The 19,713-nt window shown below is 38.3% G+C and overlaps 1 long non-coding RNA gene across 1 annotated transcript; it reads right to left on the minus strand.

Moving 5' to 3' along the window:
- Window positions 1–1,697: 1,697 nt before the first annotated feature.
- Window positions 1,698–17,543, minus strand: LOC104917551. Its single transcript, XR_004158640.1, has 3 exons — window positions 16,174–17,543; window positions 11,967–12,065; window positions 1,698–2,359 (listed from the first exon to the last, which is right to left on the minus strand). It is a non-coding gene; the product is annotated as an uncharacterized LOC104917551 (long non-coding RNA).
- Between the last annotated feature and the right edge of the window lie 2,170 nt (window positions 17,544–19,713).

The raw sequence follows: 19,713 nt of genomic DNA on the forward strand, positions 1-19,713 counted from the left end.
GGCACAGCCTTGGCTCATTTTACTCAGAAATGCCAACAAAGATTTCAGATTTAGGTTCAGGTGGCTCAGGTGAGCACTGTCTCTGGTCAGATAAGGGACTCAATTACTCAGGCAATATCTTTCACTTTTTTAACTTCTTTTTTTGTTTCAGGGTAGAGTGAAGTAATGCTTCAAAAAATAGGATTATCCAAGAAAGTGATGCCAAATCCCGTAACTGCAGTTTATAAATATGATGAACATGGAAATATACGCTTCTTGGCTCACATGGTACCTTTGGTAGCTAGGTGTCCATCACCATGCCCCTTTAGAGAATACTTCTGTGCATCCAAAGGAAACACAGCCAGCTAGCAGCAAAAATCTTCATAACTCCAACACTGCTTCTTGTACAGCCACTTTATAAACAACCACAGTGAGGCAGTGTCAGGAGAAACCAGGCCAGACAGTTTCACAGGGAATTTTCTGTGTCTTGTGGCTGTTACCCTCTCGAGCTCCTGCTCATTACAAGCAGATGACCCTGAGGATACAGCTTCTACCATCACTCTCTCCTGTCACCATTCACAATTATTATTATTATTAATATTGAAAGCGATGCCAAGAATGTCATTTCCAAACAGTTGTTGAAGGGAAAGTTTTGAAATTCCTGTGTATGCAAAGCTCCTGCACAAGCAGCAGTGAGGCAGAATGCACGGGGGTTGTTACGTAGTGCTTGCACTACCACAGCCTTCGATGCAGGCTAGAGAGAGCTAAATCTCTGGTTAAAACAACACCTCTCCAGGTTTACATAACAACACTTGTTCTGACTTGCAAAATCTTCTCTGTATGTTTTTAATGTACTGGGAAGAAAACTTCCTTTGCTATAAGCATGCTTTGTTTCACCTTTCAAAATAACCTGTGGGTATTTTGGCTGAGTTTTTATTCCCCTCAGCACAATAAGCTTTACCAGATTAGCACTTGTCCAAGGAATTATCTCTTGCTGTGTTGAAGGTTTTGCAACAGCAATTCTTCCAACTGAACCCGGGCAATGGATTTACAGAACTGCTGCATCCTTCGACTTGCTGTGGTGTCTTCACAGAGGTAAGATCAGATACACTTGCAGTCTTTGTAATTTGATCTTTTATGTCCTTCAGAGACTGTCCCTTCTTGCTAACCTAGAAACAACGTCTTGGTTCTCGGTGAGCTACAGGTTACGACACAACTCTGGCAGAAAAAGACAAATGACTTCCTATCTATTTAAGAAGGTAATGTCGCTCAAAATTTCTCTCTTGCTAGATTTGAATGGAAATTGCAATTCCATGAATAAATGAACAACCCAAAACTTAAAATCTGCTTTTTATTAGCTAAAAGACAAAAAAAAAAAAACAAACCCAAAAACCATTATCTGTGTCTTAGTACCCTTAGTACCCAGGGAAGAAACCACAGAAAGATATAACACTTAAAACACGAAGATTTCCTAGCCAAGGCAGTGGTAATTATAGCTACTTTAACTACACTTAAAATGATTAATGATATTGAGTCACCACAGGCTCGGTTTTCACAAGCATTCAGCTTCTGAAATTTCTAACAGTTGCTTTGTGGATTATTAAGTGTCTGTTCTGGTTAAGGATCAAACTCCTAATGCTTGTTTGTTCACTACATCATTTAAGGCTTTGAAAATAAAAACAATATGTTATTAAAATAAGAATTCATCCTCTCCCATGTTTTTTTTTTTGATGGATTGGAAGAGAATATGGGTTCCTTCCTTTTCATTTCATGAAACCCAAGATAAATGGCATATAACTGAAAACTATCCACTAACACAAAACAGTTATGAAAGCGTGTGAATACAATGTGTAGATCTGGAGAATGACAAGTTAGATTTTACACCAGTCTAAGTTTAAAAGAGGATGTCGATCCCAAAAAGCCTGTGGTGATCCGTCCACCCTGAAGCCTTGCATGGGGGTGCAGGGGCAAAGAGCCCTGGCCGTGCTCCTTGGGGAGGAATGTGAGCTTCCCTGGAGCAGCAGCACTTGGTGACACGGTATCTGCTGTTTCATGCAGGTCGTCAACACAGGACCTGGCCTGAACCCTCCCACAAATCGAGGGAGGTCATCACTAGCTCCTGATTAATTCAGTGAATTGAAAGCAGAGCATCAGTGCTGACAGAACTCACGACAAAGCTAGAACTTCCCCAAGAGTATGAAAATACTTCTTCCTCTTCCAATAATACCACAGATTTGACTCCGGGTGTGTTTTCACGTCTGATTTAACGTAATCTAACATACTGCTACTGACAGAAAAGGTGAAAATTCCTCCCGTCTTCTTTTTTCTCCCCACATTCTCCTCATATCTCTCAGGTTGGAGCAGAAACTTCATTTGGGTGCTGTTTTGGGAAATACAGGAGAGGCAGTGTTACATTCAATTGATCACTGTGGCACACAGTCACCATCAACACAGGGCAGGCTGTAGGGATTGATTAATTAAAAAAAAAAAGCCCAACACAAAACCAAAGATATACTAATGTAAGTGTTACATAGTCAAACAGCTTTCCCAACAAAGCTAGTTTGAATTTACAAACACCTGCATCAGGCACTGTGTTTTACTGAAGAACGTTATTCCACCTTGTTGGCTGATCTCTTGTGCTACTCTGGCTGCTCCAGGAACAGACACATTCCAGATCCTAAATGCAAGCAACACTGCCAAGCAAAGAGCTTAAAGGTTTTAAAAGCCACAGTGGACTGTGATAATCAGTCCGATCTCCTGCCTAGGTCAGGCCAGAGATTTTATTTACTTATAGTCCACTTACGATAAGTTCAGTTGCCAGAGAAACCAGAAACATCCTTACAGTAGTTGAGAGCTATTCTTGGTATTCTGGATCCAAACTAAACCATTTGCAAATGTTAAAATAGACTAAAGCTGACTCGATAAATATTTACAAGATGCAAACATAATTTCTCACATACACGTGTATTTGCAATACTAATAAATCTCCATAGCATACAATTGCATCAAAATATTTACACTAAGATATCAATCTATGTGGACAGCAGGCTGTATGCGTTATGAAAAAGCAACTGCTACAACCCGTATTTGTTTCTATGAGGTTTCGTCAGGAGATCAGAATGTTAAGCTGATAGAGTCCATGTTGCTTAGTCCACATTAAACAAAAAAAAAAACAGTTTGAAAATGGCATTAAAGGGAAAAAATAAACAAGTTTTCTTCACCAAATATACAGGCTCTTCAAACAGAAATCAGTTTTTGCAGTTCTGGGATACGGGAACATAAAAGCAAGTTTACATACTTTTAGTGAATCTTTTTACCATGGGATAAAAACTGGTGACAAAATAGCATCCCTAGACTTGCTCAGCCAGCAAGCTAGCTAAAGTGCAGAAGAGTGAGGTCAGCTCCGAAGAAGAGAGGAGCACACCTAGCCCAAAGAGCTGCTGCAATCAGGCCTGCAGTGTAGCTGTTCCCATGAACACACAGGAGGCAATTTGTATTCAAAGTGAATCTGAACTGAAGATAATAATGACCTTTGGGGAAAAGAAAAGAAAAAATAAAAAGAACCACAAATTAAATATCTCAGATATGTTTCAGCTATCAGTATGTATGTATATACATATTTTTCCCTTTTAATGTGTTTCTTTGGGGATATGGGAAGGAACTTTCATGCAGCATCCTTTTCAAGTTCATCTTAAAACAAATACTGAATGATCTAATGGTTGTTACAAAGAAGTGTTCATGTCATACATCAAACGAATACAATGAGCATTCAGCACTTGACTGATACGCAGAAATAGCACTGAGCATACTAAGGAATATTACATAATAAGAACTTAAGACATTTAAATGAACATTACTATCATTCACATTGTCAATACACAAAACTAATTTTAATCTCTTTTCCCAATAGTTTGCACGAAATCTTATTTTATTCTTCACAAAGCAATGAAAGGCTTCAAACATACAAAATCCTCAACTCCTTGAGAAGTCCTGACACCTGGGATACCCGCACAACCAGGACAGGATGGGGAAATAAGGATATCACTGCATACCTAATATGATTGAATACCCCTAAGAAGCTAGTTAAAGCAGCTCAGAGCTCACAGTTGGTATCTTCTGCAAGTGATGCACCCCATCACATCATGCTGCTTGATAAAAAGCTGCATGATATGACGCACAGAACTGATGGAATCCCAAAAAAACAGTTGGTATAAAGAAGCACCTTACATTCATGGTGTTCAAATTTTGTGTTAGTAAACATAATGTTTTAGTATTTAAAAGAAGCAATAATTCTTCATTAAAATAAAATGAAATAAGCACTTATGAATACAAAGATTATAGCTAATAATTATTTTTAAAAGATTGCAAGAACTTATGACTGAGAAGCATACAAGCCCATGCTTTATTATTTTGAGATTTCAGAAATGATCCTGTCATGCTTTTTGAGAGCTTTGTTTATGAATCACCAATGTGCAGGCCAGCAATATTGTGGAAGAGTGGAAGTCGCTAAGAATTTTCCCTTTCCTTTCCTTTCTTTGTGTCTTGATTTGTCTCTTGCTTGGCTGTAAGGACAAAGCTGAGGTAGAACTTATTTGACCAAAAGTCGAATTTTTCAGTATAAGTATCCCAAATTCAGTTACTCAGCTTGGATATCTTGTAGTCAGTATATGGAAATAAGGGCTGATTCATCCCATTTAATGCTGGAATCTACAACAGATCATGTGAACTGAGCACAAATATGACCCGTTTCTCTTCAATAACCATAAAGTGAGCTTCAAGTGACTAGCTTACGCATGGACATCTATTCAGCAAATGTCTAAGTTTTTAAAGATGTGTTCCATCCTCATCATCCAGATCAGAAAGCACCCCTAGTTAAAAAAGCAGAACAGCACTGCTGGTTTCTCATCAGTTTGCTCCTCCGCTGTGGCCAACAAGCCACAAGTAAGAAGTAAAATCAGGCTACTGGGAGAGCACAAAACCATTTTTCACTGGCCTCAGCTTGAAGCCCGACCTAATGTTCTCAGTTCCAGAACACTTAATGTTGTCAAACACTTAATTAGATGCTAAATTTAGCGGCCTATACCTAAAACTGGGATTATTGCAAACATGGTAAAATAAAAATAACAACAAAACTTTTCTTTTCTTCAAGATGACAAATCTGATGAAGGAAATGCACCTATTCCTTTGCAAGTATCTGAAACTGATGAAAACAAAGGAGATGGAAAAAGTGTCTGTGCCTCCTGCAGCAACAGCCATGGGCTACAGGCAGCACACAATAAAGTTTGATGTAGGTCTGTAGGACTGTTTTGATGTCTTTATAAATTATCTTTCACAAAAAGCAAAAAGAAATAATGTTTTTCTGATGACACCAAGTAGTGAAGACTCTACAAAAAGAAGAATCAGGAAATTTCACAACAACCATAATAGTTCTGGATGTGCAAGCTGACCAGTACAATTTTCAGTAATGCAAAGTGGGTTACAAGCCAAAGTACTTGTAGAAGTAATGAGGGACACATTAGATAAAACTGTGCTAAAGTCATATCAACTCGATTTTTCCTTTTTTTGATGTTCCTGAAATGCCTATTAAACAGTACTAGCCCCAGTACTGACCTCTGGGGCACACTGGTAATGACTGACTTCCAGCTCCAACCATAGCCCTTTCAATCCAGCTGCACAGTTTCCAAGGCACCTCAATGCCCTTTTATCCAATTTGTATTTCACTCATTTGTATATGGAACTGTTACAGAAAATACTGTCAAAAGCATTTCTGAAGTGGAGATAAACAATAGAGCCTCCACTCCCATCATCCACCAAGCCAGCTGTCTCACTGCAGAAGGTTGTTGAGTTAAGCAACCTCTGGGCAGCCTGGTCCAGCATCTCACCACTCTCTCTGTAAAGAACTTTTTCCTGACATACAATCTAAACCTTCCTGCTTTACGCTTAAAACCATTCCTGCTTGTTCCATCACTATCTACCTTTGTAAAAAGTTGTTTGCCCTCCTGCTTATAATCCCCTTTTAAATACTGGAAGGCTGCAATGAGGTCTCCTTGCAGGCTTCTCTTCTCCAAGCTAAACAAGCCCGGCTCCCTCAGCCTGTCTTTGCAGGGGAGGTGCTCCAGCCCTCTGATCACCTTCATGGCCTTCCTCTGGATCCTCTCCAACAGCTCCACATCTTTCCTGTACTGGGGACCCCAGACCTGGATGCAGTAATCCAGATGGGTGTTCACAAAGGTAGGAAGGGACAATCACCTCCCTGTCCCTGCTGGCCACCTCTCTTCTGATAGAGCCCAGAATTCCGTTGGCCTTCTGAACTGCAAGCACACACTGCTGGCTCATGTTCAGTTTTCCATTCACCAAAACCCCCAGGTCCTTCTCTGCAGGATGAAGTTGGTCAAGCATGATTCTTTCTTCATATAAGCATGCTGACTGCTCCCAGTCATCTATTTCTATGTTTGGAAATTGGTTCCTGGATTCTTTGCTCCATCATCTCAGTTGAGGACGTTGACTAGCTTGTAGTTTCCTGAATCCTCTTTCTTGCTCACCTTGATCACAGGAGTCACATCTGCGCTCTTCCAGTCCCCAGTAACCTCCCCCATTGGAAAGAGCTTTAAAAGACCACTGGAACTGGCCAACAGTAATGGTGGCCAGCTTCTTCAGTTCTTCTGGTTGCATCCTGTCAGGTCCCATCAACTCATGTGTGTCAAGTTTGTTTACAATGTTCCCTAACCTGTAACCTCTCTATCAAGAGGTAAATCTATCTTGCTGCAGGCCTGGGGCCTGGGATTCCTGAAGGCCAGTCTTATCTGGAAAGACTGAGGCAAAGAAGGCATTGAGTAGTTTGGCCTATTCCATCTCTATTGCAATAATTCTTCCCACTGTTGAGTGAAGATTACATACTCACTCAGACCTCTTCCAGGGTAGGCTTTCAAATTGGAAATATCAAGATTATGCAGACCTCTTCATCAAGCATAAATTTAGATTTTGGGGAAGAATGAAATGTTTTTAACCCTGAAATCGTGTAAAGGACAAACCATGAAACCACTCTCAGTTAAGAGTCATGTAACATTTAGTATTATACAAATTTAAATTTGAATAACACATTATTAGCTTCTAAAGAATGAACTGTTTGTTTTTGAGATCCAGAATTTAGAATTGACATACATTGACTTTTGCAAGTACAATTTTTTTATCCTCAACCATTAGGCAGAAAATTTTAATTCATTTCAGACCCAATAGTTGCATGTTGTGAACTTCATTTGGGTTCTGGTATTCTGCTCTTCTTTTATTACCCTTCTTCTACACCTATATCTATGTGTTAACAGTGAAACCTCCTCTGCAGATAAGAGTTTTTAATTTGAGGTAGGGCCACAGCATCTATTGGAAAGATAACACTTGAATGATATTCTATACAAGAGTCAATAACTGCCCATGTAAATCTAAACATGTTCTCTTGGAAGCAGTTAAAGGTGAGTAACTGAACAAACTGGTACTGAGTTTTAATGACCTTTATAGTCAATCACATTATGTCACTGGCCAGACTGATGATTGAGTTATGCCAGACCATGAAGGATACGCCTGCCTATATTAATACCTGTGGTTGCTCTCTGGCCACAAGAACAGACTGCATGAAAAAGCCTACATGCAAACAATAAAACATATTTTAAGAAATAGTATCAATATCCAACTCTCAATTCGCTGACTACTGATGACTTCTGAACTATCAATTGTCAGGAGAGACTGACGGTTGGTCCAGACAGAATGGTGATGAAACGGAGCAGCTTTGCTAGAGAGATACTTCCCTGACTTGAATATGAGGAATGGGAGAGAAGAAACAAGCTGTACTAACTAGGTTAGAGATTCTAAACTAAATAAAAAATTCAGGATAACGGAGGCTACCTTAAGGAAAATGGCACTTGCTGACTGCCCCTCTTCTTACCAGTAGGGGGACTAAACATTATAACTAAAGATTATTATGCCAGTTCGTTATTTACATTACAAATTACCCCCAGAGGAGGTTTATTAGGAAAAGTAGATCATTTACAGCAAAGGGAGTACAGGGATACATAATAAAGCATTCTGCAACTACAGCTTATTGTCATTATGGACAGCGAAATTTCAGAAGCAGGAATTCCAAAGACACAGATCAAAATCCCACAGAAAGTCACAGCAGTACACTCAGCATTAAAACAAACAAACAAACAAAACAAAAATCCTCATACAGTCAGAACCTTGGAAAAGCAGCCACAAGGTTATATCACACACACACAATTTACATTATCTGCAGAAACTTTTTACTTCAAACAGTTATGTCTTCCCATAAGGGACAGGGAAGATTTTTTACTTTAAGATTTTTTTTTTAATTTAAGTGCAACTTAAGCACATGATTAAAAAACGTGAGCAGCTGCTTGTTGGGTGTCTTCAGTATCACAGAATCACAGAATCATAGAATTGCACAGGTTGGAAAAGACCTTAAAGATCATCAAGTCCAACCACAACCTAACCATACTACCCTAACTCTAACAACCCTCTGCTAAATCATGTCCCTGAGCACCACATCCAAACGGTTTTTAAACACAGCCAGGGATGGTGACTCAACCACCTCCCTGGGCAGCCTATTCCAGTGCTTAACAACCTTTTCTGTAAAGAAGTGTTTCCTGATATCCAACCTAAACTTACCCTGGCACAACTTGAGGCCATTTCCCCTCGTCCTGTCAGATGCAGTAGCACATCTGCTTATAATTTCATTATAGCATTGTGCAGCAGTTAGCTCTCAGTATATCCCAGGCAAAAAGAATTTAAATTGATTTCACCCTGTTAAGTGCTGTGCAACTTTGACACCCCAGAAAACCCTCAAAAAATCTCAAAACAACATGGATAAAACAAGAATCATGGAACCACTCTATAATTCCCAAAAATCCAAACATAACAAAGAATGTCTTGAACTTCTAACTGAAATTAAGTTCCTCATTTAAGATCCAATCTCCCAATTTCACAAAGTTCGCATGCCAAATTAAATACTCCTGATTCCTAGGAAGGAAGACATTTAATATGGGGCATACAGCAGATGTAATTTGTTTTTTTATAAAAATCCAATCATACAAACCCAATACCTAGCAATCTATAGCTGTTTTACGAGGAGTCCCGTAAAGATTTCTTTTCACTATCAAGGCATTTCATCAAGAGAAGCAGTACAAGATGTCTTCCAGCTAACTCTAGCTACATTCAGAGAGTTTTCACTGGGTAGCATTCTGTAATTAAAATGGATTTTATTATCATTACTACTCTTCAGACAAAATGTTATTCTCTGAACCTGAAGGCACAAATAAAATACGAATTTATATCATTCTTCTTGAAATTAAGTATATTCAGAAACTCCTAAGCACAGACACGCACAAATATGTATTTTTAAAACTATTCCCTCATCCTCACCTTAAAAATTCAGGTACAGCATGATAGTAAAGAAATGAATGCAAATAAAACGTTGAGAATTTTTATTTCAGCTACTCAAGATTATCAGATTTTGCTTGTGTACTCCTATTAACTATGTAATGCCAGGCGAAGTATGAATAGCTGAAGGAAGAACAGCTAACCACAAAAAGCATCCAGCATGTCTGCAAAACTCCCTGCAAGTAAGCAAGCACTGTACAGGAAGTAGATGTTGAGTGAGTCTATTGATCTATCTGAGTGTCAAGACAATGCACTTCAATGTCATTAACTACACTGGGTTATGTGAAAACTACACTTCAGCAGAGGAACAAAATACACATCGGGAAAAGGCTAAATCCTTAACCCTTAAGTCTAATTCTTTTGAAACATTTTTCTTGGCTGATATGCTTTTAATTACAACAGAAGTATCTCTTCTTTAAAAGGCTTTAAAAGTAACCTCTTCTCTTTTATGTAATGAAATTATATGTATTTCTCAACTCAATAAAAAAGATTATTGTTGGCGATTTTTGCAATCCATTAGCACAAATATAAGTCTTCATGGGACAAAAGTGGGCACAGTTTACGGTGAGTCTGCCCTTTAACATGCATTTTAAACCAGAGGAAGAGAAAAAAATATATATTATCACGTTGCAGCAAAAAAAAAAGATTGACTTAAAAGGAATATTTAAATATTAGTGCCAACAAACCCTCATGCAATTACTGCACATGAAACATAGTTAGGGCTATTGCCATTCCATGAAAAGAGTGACTGTGCTCTTGTATGTTCTCACATTAACTTTCTATTTTAAATTCCAGTACATTTTATATTAATATACTCTGTTGGAGATGCAACTTATATGAATATTAATTCACCACCTCTTCAAAATTATATATCCATATAAAAGAAGGAGCGTGGTATGTTTCTCAGACAGAAAGCATTCCGTGCACATTTTAAGATGTCATTCTACCCATGTAATTATTATCTTCTAGATAGCACACAGCAGACAGATAAAGGGTCAAACAGGCAAGTCACATTTCTAAACAACATTCTTTTTCCCATTCTGTTTCTAAGGCAGCACAAGAAGAAGCCTGTGTTGAAATCAGGAAGCAACAGCTTTTATTGCCTCACAAGAACCTTCAGCACAGTGAGGTCTATAAACCTTTGGAAATATGATTTGCAAGATGTTACTGTGTGTACAGTGGGTTTTCTTCACTCAACCACCAAACTCTGCTTTAAAGCAAGGATTTTAGATCTACAGCAGCAGATGGTGGCAATACAGCAATAAATCTAGGAGACAACTCAACAGTTGTTTGTTTTGCTTTGCACTAAGGAAGAAAAGAAAAATCCATATCACAGAACCAGAAAGAACCTCACCTAAGTTAACCTCACCTTCTCCCCTACCTTCACCTCATCTTCACCCTCGAGTCACACAAAAAGTTTCCCTTATGTCCCAAACATAAATGAAAGGTCAGACTGTATCTTCACCTCCTGCCTACAAAAGCATCAGGAAATCCGTCTTCACAGTCCATAAAATACCAGTGAATGCAAGAAGAAAACAAGTTTGACAACATACATGTTGCATCAGACTTTTCTAAATGCACAACCCCAACCTGTCCTCTGAATCATCAACCCATCCTTTCTGAAGAAAATGACACTTAAAGAAAACAGTCAAGAACCAAGTTGCTGACAAAGTATTAAGTAACATACATAGGAATACATAAGTGAGCATAAAAATTCAGAATGCCAAGAAAAAAAGCAAGAAGTTATCAATGTTCTAACTTCTATTAATAAAAAAGTGGTCACTCACCCAGATCAACGGATGGGCAAGCTCTCATTCAGCAGCATACCAATTTGTTAACATAGTGGATTATCTCAAAGTAAGGCTCCAAAAACTACAGTAACATACAGAACTAATGCCAATTTCCAATATAAGCAACAAATAATGATTACATTCCCCCCCTCCCATTTTCAATTAGCAAAAGGTCTTGCTAAGAACATTAGGGAAAAATAAGTCTCCTTTTTTTTATTTTGAAGTTAGAGAGGGAAGTAAAGAACTTTGAGACAAGTCAGTCTTGCCTTCCCTTCTGCTATCAATGGATGATAATTGGAAATGCAACGCCAATACAAACTGTTCTATCAAGCTTTAATGACCAGAGTGGGACTACGGGTACCATAAGTGAACAGAAATTATTCTGTGCAGATAAGTATATGCTATTTCCATGCAGTACAACTTATTCTGAAAGGAGGAAGGATACTCAATTCTTCAGCAAATTAAAATACTGAACACACATCATTATAACTTTGAATGAAGATACAAATTGTATCCATGATTTTAAGTGTCCTTATTTGAACTAATTAGAATTTGACCAGTCTTTCCCAATTAACAAAGCCAATCAAAAATCATACGTAATGGCTGCTTTATTCCCACCATGTCTTATGAGAAATATTTATTCCTATCATTGCTGAACAACTTTCAAATGTTTTTCTTACATATAAAACCCTCCTTTCTTTGTTTTCAGTATTTTAATTAAGATACAAATATGGTTTCAGGTCAACTTACTTATTTTAGAAAGTGACTTTGCTAGACTGTATGCTGGTCTGAACTCCAGAAATGCTTTGATAGAGTGCCTCAAGACTTCTAATTGCGACAATATTTTCACTGAAAAAAAAAGCAGTGAATTTGTTATAAAATACTAGCCATTCTGTTGTAAAAGTTAGAGGCCAGAATCCTACATTCTTACTTGAAGTAGCTAGATAAAGTACTGTTAACAAATGACCTTCATTAACGTTAACTGACAACACAACCCTAGTGTACAAAAGAAGAGATAATGTGTTAATCATCCCACTGACAACACAGGGCTGACTTTGGCTTGTGAAGCCAATGCCTGAGTCACTGGCATGGGCCACAGACTCAAGTAGTGCCTGGTCCTGGGACAGGCAGAAAATACAGTTTTTCTCACCTTCTTTCCTCTAAAATCGTCAATAAGCATCGTTCTACAATACCATGAGACGCATGCAAATGAAGAAGGAAAAAACCCGCAAGATACTAACAGTACTAGAAGTGGATTTTCAATGGCGCATACCTAAACAAACATGCCCTGCCTGCAGTAAGAACTGGCTTTCAAGTAGACATTTTTTTAATCGTACTTCTCTGCATAGTTGTAAATCAGTAGAAAAAAAATGTAGATATTAGCAAGTCGATATTAAGCAAGCCTTGACACATGCAATAGTTCTAAACATTATGAATTTAAAGAAGAAATGAAGTGAAAAGTATCTCTGGGCAGTGTATCCCTTTGGCCACACCATGATTTCTCCTCACAGTCACATTTGCTGTCCTCCTCTCATCTTGCCATGCAGAAGGCACACAACAACTTGCTGACACCAGTGCTTGGATAGCCCTGTCCAGGCACACATGAATGACTAACTTCATGATGACCAGATGTGTCACTCTCTTCAAGTTCAAGCTTTCATTTTTAAACAATTAGTTTCCAGCTATCACAGCTCAAAAATGAACATAAAGCAAGCCGAAGGCATGCAAGAGGCCTCTCTCTATGTCTGCATCAAACAGGAGTCTCAATGTATGAATTGATCTACATGCCTTGCACCTTGATGTCTTTATGCATCACTGCTCACTGTTTTATTACTTAGATTCTTTAAGATAGAAAATAAATAAGGAAAAGAAGATGTACACGGTCATAAAGTCACAGAAGCACAGAATGGTTTTGGTAGGAAGAGATCATAAAGACCACCCAGTTCCAATCCCCCTGCAGTGGACTGGTTGCCACCTACTAGCTCAGGTTGCCCCGGGCCGATCCAACCCAGCTTTGAACAACTCCAGGGATGGGGCATCCACAGCTTCTCTAGGCAGCTGTGCCAGGGCCTCACTACCCTCTGAGTGAAGAATTTCCTCCTAATATCTCATTCCTTTTATTAGTTTAAAGCCATTCCTTCTTGTCCTATCAAACCATGTAAAAAATCTGTCTCCCTCTCATTTATAAATGCACGTTAAATATTGGAAGGCTGCAATGAGGTATCCCCACAGCCTTCTGTTTTCTGCTATTTCTCAACAGCTGCTTTTTGTTTTTTATCTTTTCTGATTCTTAATTAAGCTACAAGCACATCCTAAAACTGAGACAGATTCATGTTGAAATTAAAGGCTAAGCTGAGATGCTAGAATTAAAAGAAGGTGGAAGAGTCAAAATGATATAGATTTAAAATATGAGGACCACTGTGAAACTAATGCCTCCTAATTTATAATGTTGACCCCAAGGTATGGCAGAAGAGGCTGAACCTTCCCCCTTCTGTTACATTTGTCACGGTGTGACAGATGGCAGCAGAGGGACAGTCTGATAGAACAGCATCTGACATGGGGGTGCAACTGAAGCAAAGATGTGGAATTCCTCCATGCAGAAACAGCTGTACCCACTGCATTCATCAATGTTTGCTGAACATTATGGAGACCAAACAGTTGGTGCGTGAGCACAGTGAGGTGGTGGGTGGTGGTTTTCAGCAGTGGTGACAGTGACAGTGGGTCACCTCCTCTGGTGCAGATTTTCATGAGCATGGCATGCAGGCTCTTGTTCATAGCTGGAGAAAATGCATAGCTAATGGTGGTGACTGTTGAAAATCAGTGTTTTGTAGGTGAGAAATTGCTCAACCAAATAGTGTTATTGTGTTCATTTGTAGTTTCCATGGAAATAAATAGGAGGCATTACTTTCAGAATGACATACATATATATAATAATAGACGTCCAGATTGATAGAAGTGAGATCTCATTCTTCAGAGAATTTCAGCAGTGATGCAAAGGACTACGAAGAAGTAAATCAATATACTTCTATTTCCATTCTAATCCACATTACAGCACTAAAGAAAACAGTCTAGATGACTTCGGGCTTACTTAGTTAACCTATTTTCAAAAGCAAATCAAGTAAAGCTTCTCCCATGTATACTGCTGACCTACCAAATGAAAGACTACACCCATTTTTCCATCATCTCTATCAATTGCTTATGGCAAGCAATTTGCATTACCTGTGAGTTAAGTGCCCTTGAGTGTACAGTAACAGAGTTGCAGTGGATTTCACAAATGCAGTGGCAGTAGTCCAGGCACACAAACTACATTAAAGGGCTCCTATGTGTCACAGCACAAACTGTGGAGCATTATTACAAGCATGGTAATCTGGGAGGGTGGAAAGAACTGTGAGACAGAAGAACTGATTTTTTTAAATAAAAACCTTCCAATCACAGACTACAGGAGAAACAGATGTGGCCACAACAGAATAAGGATAGTGGAGAATAAGCACAAGGCTGTTCAACGTGATTCTTCTAGCAAAAAAGGTTGATGTATAGGGGAAAAAGGAGAAAAGATGCTGGAGGAAAAACAAACTAATTAAGAATCAGAAAAGATAAAAAACAAAAAGCAGCTGTTGAGAAAGAGAGGCTCAGCCCTATACAAAATAATGTGCTTTGAGAGTCACCAGCAGACTACATCACTTCCAGAAGAGCCTGTTCAGGAACTGGGAAGTGTGGGAGCCTTGGGCACATCTGAGTCATTTGACTTCAGATACGACAAGGTTTTTTATTATTATTTATTTATTTTTGACTGAGGAATAAAGTTTTATTTTGTAGGGTGCTGTATAACAATTATACCTTTGTATAACAAAGATGTAATTGAGGTACTAAATCCCACACAAATGGAATTGCCCAATTTTATCTTTTAACACCGTATTCCCATTCCTTCAGCATTGCTTCAGCTTGTGAGAATCTATATGCCTTTAATAAGCTTAGCTGTTAATAAGAAAACTAGTAATAGTCATATTTAAGTAATATCACTTTTTTATGTACTATATCTCCTCAAAAGTCAGTATGATTATGCTGATCCTCCTCCTGGAAGTTTAAAATCAACATTTCCAACTAGAAATGGAGACGCTGTTTAAAAAACAATGTATTTTTGTTTCTACAAAGGATTTCACTTTCAAATTGCTTCACAGCAATACCTTCAGTTTTATTAAGGATGAGTTGGTATTCTATTTTTTCCCCTAAAACCTTTTAAATCCTCCTAGTAAAGATGACCTGACTGCTTTGCAACAAATCCTTTGTGCTAATCTGCTGACTATTTTTAGGTGTATTTGAAATAATTTCTTAAAAATTACAAAAAAGTACATTTTGCCACTATATTCACTGAAATCCACTCTTACACCGTACTGATATTCTTAACATACAAGGGAGTTAAACTGAACTATTAACTACAGTCATTATAGGCTCCAGTGCAAGCAAGGAATTCAAAGAATGCATTTGAGTATTTAGTGATGTTAATTTCTGGGTACACAAAAAAAAACACCGGTCAGCTACGCTGCAGAAGTCCGTGTATCCTGAAACTGGGCTCCCCCAGAAAATTAAATGAGAGAACCCTACAGCAATGGGTACAAACCTACACTGCAGTCATTAACTGTATGGCTCCTAAGTGGTGTTAAGCAAAACACAGAATTTAAAGCTCTAGAGAAACATTTAGGAGAAATCAGTGACTAAATATTAAAAAACATCCCCACAAGCAAGAAACATGAGGCCAGGAAATCTCTTTTTTGGTTCCAACACTGTAACCCAAATGGCTAACAAAACATAATGGTACTTCACTTCTATCTATGAAGACTGTCCTGGGTTTTAAAACAGAATAAGCTCTAACTGGAGTCAGCCACTAGATTTCTCCAGCATTGACAGAAAGGTTTAAAAGATACTGTACCAACATACTATTCAACATTGCATTTCCTACCTGAAAAAATAGAAGGTCTTTTCTTGGAGCGCCTTGGATGTATAGGCTCTATATTTTTAATATTTCTTTGAAACTTGCCTTTAAAGTCATTTTCGAGCAAGATGTCTGGTGGCAAACTACTCCGTCTTGCTGATTTATGATGATTCTGACGAGAACTCAGTTTACTCCTAGTCCTGGAGTACAAGCTGCTGTCATCAACTGCCATTTTAGAGCATTAACTTTTACAGCCACCGCAGCGTAAAGCCAAGCTGACCATCCAGAAGGATTGAGCCTAGTGGTTACAGAGCCGAGCAATCTCAGATGTTCTCATGGCTAGCTCAGCACTTGCCTGGGAAGTTGTGCGAGTCGATAGGCGTGTGCTGCAACAGGTGTAGGGTTACCGCATCGCCCCTCCTTGCACCACTTCCACGGCACTGGGAGGAGACGCCAAAATCATTAGTTTGAAAGTTCTGAGGTAATTAGGAAGATCAACAAACCTGAACCAGCAGCACACTCTGTGCAAAGGGGAGAATGCAACTTCAGTAAGAGGCACTGTCCTCTGGGTTAGTATCGTTTGTATTTTACAGAGTTTCTCAGATCAGCTCATTAATACTTCATTATCTTGGCGAGAGAAACAGGTGTTGCTTTAAAAAGAAGGAAAAAACAACACCGAGTGTGAGAGAAAAAAACAAAGCAAAGCAAACCAGAATACAGTCAATTGCCTGGGAAAGGTACAACCTAAGCAGCATGTTTGAGTTCTTAGTCCTGTCCTTTGCCAGTGTTACATTTGTAAGACTGATAAACACAAAACACAAATGGCCACATTATTAGATGTCTTTGTTCCTCTCCTCAAGAAAGAATTACATCATTTATATATACTGCAGACAGAGTCAGAGACCTGTCTGTGTGACTGATATACTGTACATATAACTGCTGACTACTAAACACAAACCATTTCAACGTGCACGTGAAGAATGCAGTCTGTAAATTCTCCATTCTCTACTAAGCCTAGGTGCTTAGTAGAAGTTCATAAAGTCTCCTTGTTTTGTTCCAGTTATCCCAATGAAAACTTTTGAGCCCCAAGAATACAGTCTTCCTTTCTCTAAAGTTTAGAAAGAAGAAAGGGCAAATCCTTTTTTTCTGTGGGAAATTTCATAGTTAGAATGGTATCATAAATGAGACAAAATTCTTTAGTAAATTAAAACTAATAAGTTTGTATTACTACAAACACTTTTCTCATAATAAAATAAAAATAGTATAGCGAAGTGAATAAGCAGAATGGTACTTTAAAATGTCAGCAACTAAGGCTATGGATACTTAAGCAGATTTTAACAACTGTAGACAGAATCTTACTTCTCTGAATCATCTGAAACACTTATCATAGAACCACAGAATGGCTTGGGTTGGAAGGAACCTCAAGGATCATGAATCTCCAACCCCCCTGCCACAGGCAGGGCCATCAACCTCCCCATTTAATACTAGACCATGCTGTCCAGGGCCCCATCCAATCTGCCCTTGAACACCTCCAGGGACGGGGCATCCACATCCTCTCTGGGCAGCCTGTTCCAGCACCTCACCACTCTCATAGTACAGAACTTCCTACTGAAACTTCCCCCACTTAAAATATGATTACCTTAATTATTTTCCCAAAGGCAGGCTACATTTTACAGCTGGTGTAATGATACAGAGATTGGCTGCTCCAAATACAGTTTTTGTGTGAAATTTAGTGCAACCTTCATTATTGCTGACAAGAAATAGACTGTTCACTCATGTGGTTCTGGAAGGGAAGAGGGGAAATGACAAATTTGTATATGTATTTATGTATATTTATGCATATTCTTAGCTTAGCTATTCAATGTTTTATTGTGCTAGAAATGGAGAAAAAATGCAAACAGTCTGCTGAATTTTTCTTCTTTTCTCTAGATATAAAATTGTATTTGGCTGGAAGCTGAAATTAGTGTTAGTCCAATCTTACATGGTACCTACAATGGATTCAGAACAAGCTGATTCTTTAAACCAAATTGATTTTAAACAAGTACAAGCTAACTGCAAGGAAAAAACCCTGATTTTTCCAGGCTTGCCAAACATTTAAAAGATCTTGAGCAGTGTTTATATGCCAAAATGAGCCTTTGAAAATCCCAATGGATTTCAAAATATGTTAGGTGGGAATTAGGCTGTAACTAAAGGGAACTGTAACCTAATTTGGCTGGGTCCTTTTTAAAAATTCTTTTAGGCACTTGTCTTCATCAATGAAAGCCAAAACACTTCTGTCATGCTCTTCTCATCCTTTTTCCAGTTAATAATAATGAATAATAACAAAAAAACAAGTCAGAGAAAATGCCCTTTTTTCCATCCTTTTCTCCCAACTCCACTTGATTTTTCCGCTTTGACTGAACCAACAAAAAAACATTCAGTCTATTCCCATCATTCCAACTAAGCCAGAGCAACTCAATCAAGAGCTTTTCAATATAACAGAAAATGCCTAAATCTGAGCAAATACAAGTATTATTTGAATTCTGTGTAGACTGAAAAACTACAAATATTAAATGTAGGAACCAACATTTGAGGAACGTTAAACTGAAATTTGACAGCAGACTTAAAAAAATTTCAACATCTTCAGTAAGTGACCGAACCACCAAGACACAGGATATTCTGGAAAGAGCTCTTAGCATTTCCTGCTGAAACTGCTCCAACATGCATAAATAGTTAAATATTCATTAGAAGAGTGACTTGAAACTGTCCCAGATTCTAGCCAAGTGATACAACTGCTGCACTATACAGTCTTACCTTCCTCAGCTCAATGAATATTCACGCCAAGTGAAACAATTCCAACAAGAGGAATCGCTGCTGGGACACTCAAAGGTACAACGGAAACCACACTCTTTTTGATGAGGGGAACCCTTAAACCAGCAGCAGCACATTGGAATCAAAGAAGAGTTTATCTCCACTGAGTGGCCTTACATCAGCAATCTAAGAGGGGACAGCTGAAAACCCCCCAAAATCTCATCTATGAATATCCTTTTCAGGATCTATTCTAGCAGATATATTTCAAGAACTCACTCAGATCTAATAATCAAAACAGGCAAATACTTAGTGTGAAAACCGAAAATCCTCATCTACCAGTAGAGACACAGGCAGCTGTAGACAGGAAGCTGAGGCTCTTACTGGTGTCTGAAAGTTGCTGGGGTTGAGTGTCCAAGTGCCATTTTTATAGCCTAACTCCTCTGGTGCTTTAATGTACGTAGCTCCTGATGGAGATTTTCTTATCTTTGACAAGAACATATGAAAACTTGTCAGACTAATCCCAAACGAGACCTCTACAGAATAAGTTACAATGCAAAAAAACAGAAGTGGGAATGGAGGAGAAAGAGAGACTTTGAAGAACAGTTTGTAAATTAAAAGATCAAGTAATGTAAGCAGAAGCATGGAGCATTTAAAAAATAAAAATAAAAATAAAAAATAAAAAATTAAAAATTAAAAAAGAAAAAAGTAAGATTCAATACAGACAGAAAAGAAAAACTTGATAAAATTTGAGATTCTACTCCACCAAAGCACCGAGGC

Source organism: Meleagris gallopavo, chromosome 1 (assembly GCF_000146605.3).
Source record: "Meleagris gallopavo isolate NT-WF06-2002-E0010 breed Aviagen turkey brand Nicholas breeding stock chromosome 1, Turkey_5.1, whole genome shotgun sequence".
In the NCBI taxonomy this organism is placed as follows: domain Eukaryota; kingdom Metazoa; phylum Chordata; class Aves; order Galliformes; family Phasianidae; genus Meleagris; species Meleagris gallopavo.